This window comes from Lissotriton helveticus, chromosome 1_2 (assembly GCF_964261635.1).
Source record: "Lissotriton helveticus chromosome 1_2, aLisHel1.1, whole genome shotgun sequence".
In the NCBI taxonomy this organism is placed as follows: Eukaryota; Metazoa; Chordata; class Amphibia; order Caudata; family Salamandridae; genus Lissotriton; species Lissotriton helveticus.
In genome coordinates, this window is record NC_136058.1 from 348,223,546 (window position 1) to 348,232,204 (window position 8,659).

The 8,659-nt window shown below is 43.5% G+C and overlaps 1 non-coding gene across 1 annotated transcript; it reads left to right on the plus strand.

Moving 5' to 3' along the window:
- Positions 1–8,135: 8,135 nt before the first annotated feature.
- On the plus strand, positions 8,136–8,208 carry TRNAR-UCG (transfer RNA arginine (anticodon UCG)). Its single transcript has one exon. It is a non-coding gene; the product is annotated as a tRNA-Arg (tRNA).
- The last annotated feature ends 451 nt before the right edge of the window (positions 8,209–8,659 follow it).

Here is an 8,659-nt window from a genome sequence, read left to right on the forward strand (position 1 = left end):
AATTCAATTTAATGACCTGTTATTCTTTTTCCTCCTACGTGTTTCGAACACTAAGTGTCCTGATCACGGTAGTAAACATAAGTCCCTTATTTATTTTGCTCATTTATACAGAGTCACCACAGTTTGCCAATAATGAGGTATTATGGGCTTTGTAGTTGATTACACAATTAACTGGCTATAAATAGCCTATCCATGTTTTACCTATTGTTGGGAGCAAGCGTCACCTTACCCCTCTTAGGGTTATTGTTGACTACCATAATGGCGCAACAAATTTTAAATGAGCAACTAAAAGGGAAATTCATAGGTATGATTTCCTGGCGAACAACAGTGTTCTGCTTTAGATTGTACTTGTTGCTCACACACATTCTGGGACTAAGTGTCCCATAATTCACGGCTAAGTGCCTTAAAGACCCTATATACTAGAGGTGTGTAACACCCTGCTCCCACACTAGTAAAAACACTGGATACAAATTTTTACTGACAATGAATGTTATATATCTTCATTCACAATTTTCGGCTCTTCAACTTAAAGCAGTTAAGAGGAGTGGGTGTCTTTTGTGAAAGAGGTTTTTTCTGTTGCAAAAAAATATATATATACAATACAGAGGTGCTATACACCTCCAACATCGCCTACCACATGTATGCCGATGATACACAGATCTACATTAAAATATCTTCTCCTGAGGACATTCACCTCCTGAATGAGGCCTTGAAACTGACGGTGCATTGGCTCACCTCTAACCAGCTAAAACGTAACGCAAAAAAACCTGAATTTCTCCTTATCTACCCACCCAAAATCAATTCAGAAATTCAGGAATCGATCAAGGCTATCACAGCGTTAAACTGCCCTCCTACCATTGTGGACTCTGCTAAATCCATGGGAATAACCCTAGACTGCAACTTGAGTATGCGTGGCCATATCAACTCAATGGCCAAAACTGCCAGATCTCATCAGAGCCTCCTAAGACACCTGAAACCTTTCCTCGACACCCCGACTTAAAAATGGCAATTCAGGCACTAGTCATCTCCAGACTAGAATATGGAACTCTTTGGCCCCATTGAAAGCATGCCTCAACGCCGCCACCAGACTGCTAACAGGTTCAAAGAAATTCAACCATATCTCTTCCCACCTTAAAACTCTAAACTGGCTTCCTCTCGAGGCCAGAATCCAACTTAAGCTGGCTTGCATCCCTCACAAGGCTCTATACTCCAATTCCCCAGCTTCTCTTGCCCAGAAACTCGTGATATCCGGAGGAGCCAGAAACTCCCAATCTGCCAGAGACCATTGTCTCCAACGAGCACGCTTGCGGAAAAAAAAACTTACAATCGGGCCTTCTCTGGGGCCGCCCGAAGAATATGGAACTCACTCCTGCCCATCATCAGAAGACTTCCATCTCTGTCACATTTTAAAAAGGAGGCCAAAACTTTCCCTATGGGCAAATTACTCTCCTAATGCTTGCATTTCAATCACCTCAGCGAATTGGCTCTCCTTCTATTACGGCATTACCCATGGTTCTTCCGGATGATGCCTACCCGCAACTTCTGGGCATCCCTCCCGGGAATTCAGACAGCTGTTTTCTCATATAATGTATCTACCTGTTTTTATCCCAACGGTATCCGGGATATGTTACTGCCTATTATTTCTTTCCTTGTATAATGTATCTACCTGTGCCTATCCCAATTGTATACACCCGTCCTAAGATTGTTTTTACCACTTGTCAATCCTGTAAAGCACTCTGATACCCTCACGGGTCTAGTTCGCGCTCTATAAAACCCAAAATAAAAATTATATATATATATATATATATATATATATATATATATATATATATATATATATATATATATATTCGAGGCTTGTCACTCAGAAGACAGGGAACTGCCGGATACGAAGCGACAAAGAGTCGACCCAAATGGTGCTGGTGCAAAGGTGATTTATTCAAGTAAAGCCAGCGCTGCCGCCATGACGCGTTTCGCCTTCGAGAAGGCTTGATCACATGACAAACTGCTCGTTATTGAGTAGAGCATTTAAAGTGACAATGCATTAGATTGAATCATGAAAATGGTAGAAGTACTATGCATTTTAACGCGGAGATCGTGCAATCAGTAAAGAAAGCCCTGATGAAACATCTAGAATTTGCTCAGCAATGTTTCACAATCAATAAAACCATTTATATAGTTTATAAATAAATAAGCATATTTACAAAACACAAACTGATAGAAACGATATACATACATGACAAATAATTGTATCTATGTACAAGAGCGTCGGCCCATTGCTAATGTGTAATCTAAGTTTCCAGTGTGTGCAAAAAATCAAGTAACATGCTCATATTCAATACAACAGCGTTAGTCCAAATTCATGAGACAATGATTAGAAAAATCTGAATAGAGCCCAAGTGGACCTGTCACAATGCCTGCTAAAAGCATGAAAAGTGCAAAAATAGCAATAAAGTGCAACTGTTACAACAGATAATTCCAAGATATAATCATGGAAAAAGTTTTTTTTAAAAGAATCTTGATTTTATAGTTAAAAAAATTATTTTTTGTAATGTACAAAAAGAGTCACCACATTGGGAACAAAAATTGTATTTTATGAATCCGGACAGGTCTTATAGGCATAATAACCAATCCTAAATACAAGTATAAAGGTCTTCCCTATCATTAAGTCCATTAGGAGTTTTCGTATTAAGCTCCAAGATGTACCTCGTCTCAAGGAGGCGGAATTTGGCCTCGCGGTCCCCTCCCCTTCTTGAAACTTCGACACAATCAATCAAGAAAAATTGGAGCTTATCAGGTATGCCTAGATGTTTATCTTGAAAGTGCCCTGATATTGCACGTATGTGTTGGAGTATCCGTTTGTGGGCGGGCAGTTTGGTACTGCCCACATATTGCAGTCCACACGGACACTCCGACACATAAATGGCAAAATCAGTCTTGCAGGTAAGCCACTTGGAAATAGCAATAGGATGTTCATGGAATGGGCTTTTGAAGTGAGTCCTATTGCTGCCAAATCGGCAGGCTTTGCATTGTGGACATGCCTTAAAACCCTTCTTAAGTGTCGACCAAGTGGAGGAGGCTCTTGGCTCCAAGGTGTTACTGACTAAGGCCTTAGACATGGAGGGAGATCTTCGGAATGTGAGTTCTGGTTTGGTGTCTACCTTGTGACCAATCACTGGATCACTTTGAACAAGATTCCAGTTTTTATATAAGATTTTCTGAAGGGCCCCATGTTGTCGGTTATACGTCAGGATAACTCGTGGGGAACTAGTTTTAACCTCCCCTACCAAGGAGACATCCGAATGGATGTTTCTTGCTTTAGGAATCAGAGCCTCCTGTCTGCTGACTGAGTTTGAACGCTTGATCGCTTTAATGAGATTCTCGTTTGAATAGCCCCTGGCCAGGACACGTAACCTGCATGCCTCCTGTGCAGCCGCACACTCGGCATTAGTGCTGCAGATTCTTTTGATCCGGAGCATTTCCCCAAAAGGAATGCTCCGAATCAAGTGAGCCGGATGTTGGCTATTGGAGTGTAATATAGTGTTTCCTGCACTGGGCTTTCTGTAGAGTCTTGTATTTAAGATGTTACCTTCTACAAATACCTCAACATCCAAAAAACAGATAGATTTGGAACTCATATTTGAAGTAAAATTTAGATTAATGGTGTTACTATTAATCAAATCAACAAAAGCCTTTGCACTATCAGTGCTACCCCTCCAAATAAGAAAAACATCATCAATGTAATGCAAATACAAAGCAACATTGTTGGAAATAAAGTTGTGGTGTTGGCCGACTAGGACCTGCTCCTCCCATAGCCCAACGTGTAAACACGCGTAGCTAGGTGAGAAGCAGACCCCCATCGCCACACCTCTAACCTGGTGGTAGATTACGCCATTGAAGATGAAAAAGTTTTGCTCGAGGCACATTTTGGTCATATCCAATAACATTTTGTTGTGTGCCGTCGAATGAGGGGAGCCCTTGTTCAAATAGTAGTCCAAGACCTTGAGTCCATCGCAATGTTTTATTGAGGTATAGAGGGATGAAACATCCAAAGTCATTAGTACCATATCTTCTTCCCAAACAAAATGTTCAATCTTGCTTAGGAAGTCGAAGGAGTCCTTGACAAAAGAATTAAGAGTCTTGACATGACTTTGCAAAAAGAAGTCTATATATTTGGAAACATGTTCCAAAGAGCTGTCAATAGCCAAAATGATGGGGCGGCCCGGTGGTATATCAATGTCCTTGTGGATCTTTGGGATCAGATAAAACGAGGGAATAACCGGATGATCCTTCCTTAAGTATCTGAACTCATCATGTGTGAGAAGTCCAGCACTTCTCCATGCTTGTAATTTTTGATGTTGTTCCACCCACATAGTTTTAACAACCTGGATATTGCTTCTGTGATAACAGGAGATATCATTGAGTTGTGATTCCGCCTGTTGGAGATACATATCCTTAGGCCAAAGGACAACGTTTCCGCCCTTATCGGCCTGCTTCACGATGATGTTGTGGTCCTTCTGAAGTTTCGTGATTAATTGTTTATAGCACCGATTCTGTTTCGATATGTGAAACTTCTTTTTATTTATCGTGGTATAAAGTTGTTTCATATCTCGAACCACACTCTCCTGAAATGTATCCAAGTTGTCATGGGCCATGATGGGTTGAAAGGTAGATTTGGCCTTGAAAGGAGTGATCTGTTGCCCTGTTGGATCTAGTGGCATTTCCCTTGTATTCTCGGTAGTTGACTCATTTTGTAGATCCCAAAGGGTATTGAAAGTGGCCTGGCTCTGACTGCTGATCATGATGGGACTTGATGCCGGTACAGGGGGAATATTCTTTTTTGGATGTTGTTCAAAAAACTTTTTAAGTTTCAGTTTCCGTGTGAATCTGTATATGTCCATGCGGGTGTCAGCATAGTTCATGTTGCACGGCGGACAATATGATAATCCCAAATTAAGCACGGCTGTCTCCGCAGAGGTAAGTTTCAGATTTGAGAGGTTGACTACTGATTTTGCTTTGTTTTCCTTGTTTTGTTTGATAGCGTTTCCAGTGACCCTGTTTGGTCGAATTGTTGCCGCTTGAGGTTCCGGGCGCGACATTTCCTGCGCTGCCAGCGTTTGAGGTTTGCCCGCTGTTTTTTATATATATATAATATATAACGCATTCTTTTACCGCGCATGCCTTTACAACACATTTTGTTGTAAAGGCATGATTGGTAAAGACATATGCGTGGTGAAAATCGCACTGCAGTGCCTCCGCCCTAAGCCCAAAATCCTGGTCACCAGCCCTGAAATCAACCTGCCCCAGTCCTAAAAACTTCCCATAGGCCTAAAACCCAGTCCCCAGCCCAAAAATCGAACCTGACCGTAGCCACCTCGCCCTGAGCCCTAAGACTGCCCCTAGACCTGAAAACTGCCCCTTCCCCCCCACCCTGAAGCCTAAAACCCAGCACTAAAAACTTCCCAGACCCCAGTACTCTGCAGTAAAACCCAGCCCCAGCCCTACTTACCAGTGCGCATCCTGTTCCTTCCTGTAACGATCCCTCCGGTTCTCCCCAACCACGCGGTCTGCATCTAGATTGATGCAAGCCTTAACCATGCTTATGCGTGTTTAGGGCAATCGTTGTTCCGCTTGCGTTGTAATGCCATGCGTGGTTTAGTCCGCATTATTATTATGTTTCCTCTTTGGAGCTAGATGTCACTCGGTTCAGCTTGCAATGCGACCACACTTACCAAGAGCTCTGAAGTTCTCTTCACGCAGTTACCTACTTTACTCCATTCCGTCGTATGTCCGAGTCCACTACCACATCCTACTCCTCCCCGCCTCACCGCCCCACAGCACTCCCTCTGCGAGCCGCCACTGTCTGTACTGCTTACTTTTAGAAGTTGAAGAAGTAAGAAGAGGTGTGGCGCTGCGGCCAGGGCGACTGACACTGGACGATGGGGCTCACGGCAGGGTTGGATTGGGAGTAAAAATCGGCCCTGGCACGCATAAAAAAATCGGCCCACATTTGCATAATGCCTTTCCTCAAATCACTGCTTCAGCGTAATTTTACATAAAAGTGTGGGGGGGGGGGTTTAAAAAAAATATGCACGCATCAGTTAACACTAGTGACACACACCTGAAAACAAGTGAGGCCACTTCTGCTCAGTCCCCCTGCCCCGCTCAGTATGCCTACATTAATGGGAGGCCCAGCAAGAGAAAAGGGAGTGACACCTCCTCTATCTGTTGCTGCTATACGGGAGATAATGAGTGCCCATCTCCCTCCAGAAAGGCCACCCAGACACCAACTGGGCCGCTGGCGGGATAGTCGAACAACAGAGACACCGCCCAAACCGGCCCCCAGGCTGCTCAAAAGCAGCCTTCAGCTGGAACTCGGCCCCCGGCCCCTCGGGCATTACCCGAATGCCCCTGTTACCAATCCGACGCTGGCTCACGGTTAGATCCCCGGCTCCGGCGGCAGGGGTCTGCCCAGCACCATGTGACTCTGGGCGATAGCTCGCTTAATCTTCCCAACAGCCCCCAGCACCGGGACACCTCTCTGGAGTAGCTGTGCGCTTTACAATACTGGGTTTACATTTACATTACCTGCCTCGGTGTACTCAGACTTGCATTTCTTGACCGTATCCTACTTAACCTTACAGTGCCTCTCCATTTCCGTTTACCACGCTGTGGTTGTGCTCATGTTGAGATGCCAACCTTAACTAAATTGAGTTTCTCTTTTACCTTTTGGTGTGACTGTGCTTAACTCGCGGTGCAACGCCATTTACTTTGACATTTACATACGTTTGCATTGTGGCTGCACAAGTATATGCATGTAATTTTTGTCATGTCAATTGCTCCACCAAACCCCCAGTACAGCATCAACCATCAAACTGGTGGGCACCCATGCCACCTTCGACACAGCCCTGGAAGCCTCTGGCATCAAACATCTGACCCTCACATACTATGGGGCCTGGGTTCCTCTCCTGTGCACACTCTGGGGGTGGATTTAAATCAGTTCAAGAGCTGGTCGGTTTGTTTTATCACATTCTTATTTAAGGCACAGGGAGGTTAAGGGATATGCCCAGGATCACAGGATGTTGAGTCAACGCTGAGACTCGAACCTACTTCCCCAATTGTTAAGTCCACAAGTCTGTCTTTAATTAGATCTCCCTGCTCCACCCTCTGAGCCAAAGCCATTGGCACAGTTCTTCACCCACCAACATATGTTATTTTATGCCTTCTTTGAAGCAAAAACAAATACCTGGTAAGGTCAATTAACCACTTTTTATTACAGTCATGCTGCCAGCTACAAACAATACCACTTATAATAATTTCAACATCACTGATAACAATACAAAACAAACATCACACTGCTACATTCACAATAAAAATGTGTAAAAAAAGTATGTTTTCTTTGTTTAAAAACAGAATTACAAGCTAGAAGAAATTGGCAATGCCAATAGCTCTTGCATAGACAAAGCCTCCTGGCTTTGCCACTGCTTGTTAAACTTGTTAACACTGTCGGAGCATTGGTAACTCCTCATTAGTACCAGTTTAAGAACCAAATATAGCAAAAAAAGCATCAGAACGGTGACCAGTCAAACTTTGCAAGGAGCCATCCACTGCCTCTGCACGTGCCGCTGCGCTTTTAGTAGCATTTTAATTGTTTGAGCTAGGAACAAACAAGTTTTTGTTAAAATCTACAGATTATGTGGCAGATGATGGATTATGTGGCAAATGCAATAAATCTATAATTATGCGAACATTGCAGCTGCCACTCAATTGCATCATTCCAGAGGCCTTGACTTTAGGTAAGGCTACGACATCAGGCATAAAAAATAAACTCCATTTATATTTCTTTATCACTTTTATGGCCACTTATTAGCAATGATGAGGAGTAAAAAGAAAGAACGGGGACAGGAATCAAAATTAGAACCGCAGCTTCTTGCATAAGGTTCAACACAAACAGAAACGCACAATTGCCGAGACTGCTGCTCAGACGCGCTACAGAGGGACAAAAATGTAGGGGGAAATAGAAAACACGAGTGTTAGACTGCTTCTCATTTTGCAAACAATATACCATATATTGCTAACGTGCAGCAGGGGCTGGATGTTAGATGAAACAGATCACGGAGGAATTTGTAACCAGTGACCGCGTGGCCTAATGGATAAGGCGTCTGACTTCGAATCAGAAGATTGAGGGTTCGAGTCCCTTCGTGGTCGATATGTTTTTGCAGAAAATGTGTCTATTATTTGACCTTATATAGACAATATTGGCCCTTATTTCATAAACTAGGAAATTGAAAGCGTTTCGTTCAACTAAACCACATGTAACCGCAGACATTGTGTTCAGTCCCCGTGTGCAAGGACAGGGGGACGTAGGAGGGAGTGTGGGGTCAGTGCAAGTAGTGTACACTGCCAGCGCGTAGGGCAGTTCGTATTGATTAGATAGGATGCGCGCGCACACCTCGCATACTCTAACAGCTGGGCCTCAGATACTAAATTAATTGCTGCATTAAATTGACATCATAGAGTGTTCTCTGCTTCTCTAGGGAGGGTGACGCATGAACTGCAGTAAGTTGGTAAAGGGAGTTTTGTATCTTGAAACGTCACCACACTGACTTGATTTTCAAAGCAAGAACATTTTGCCCAAGACTTTCACAAAAGCATCTGA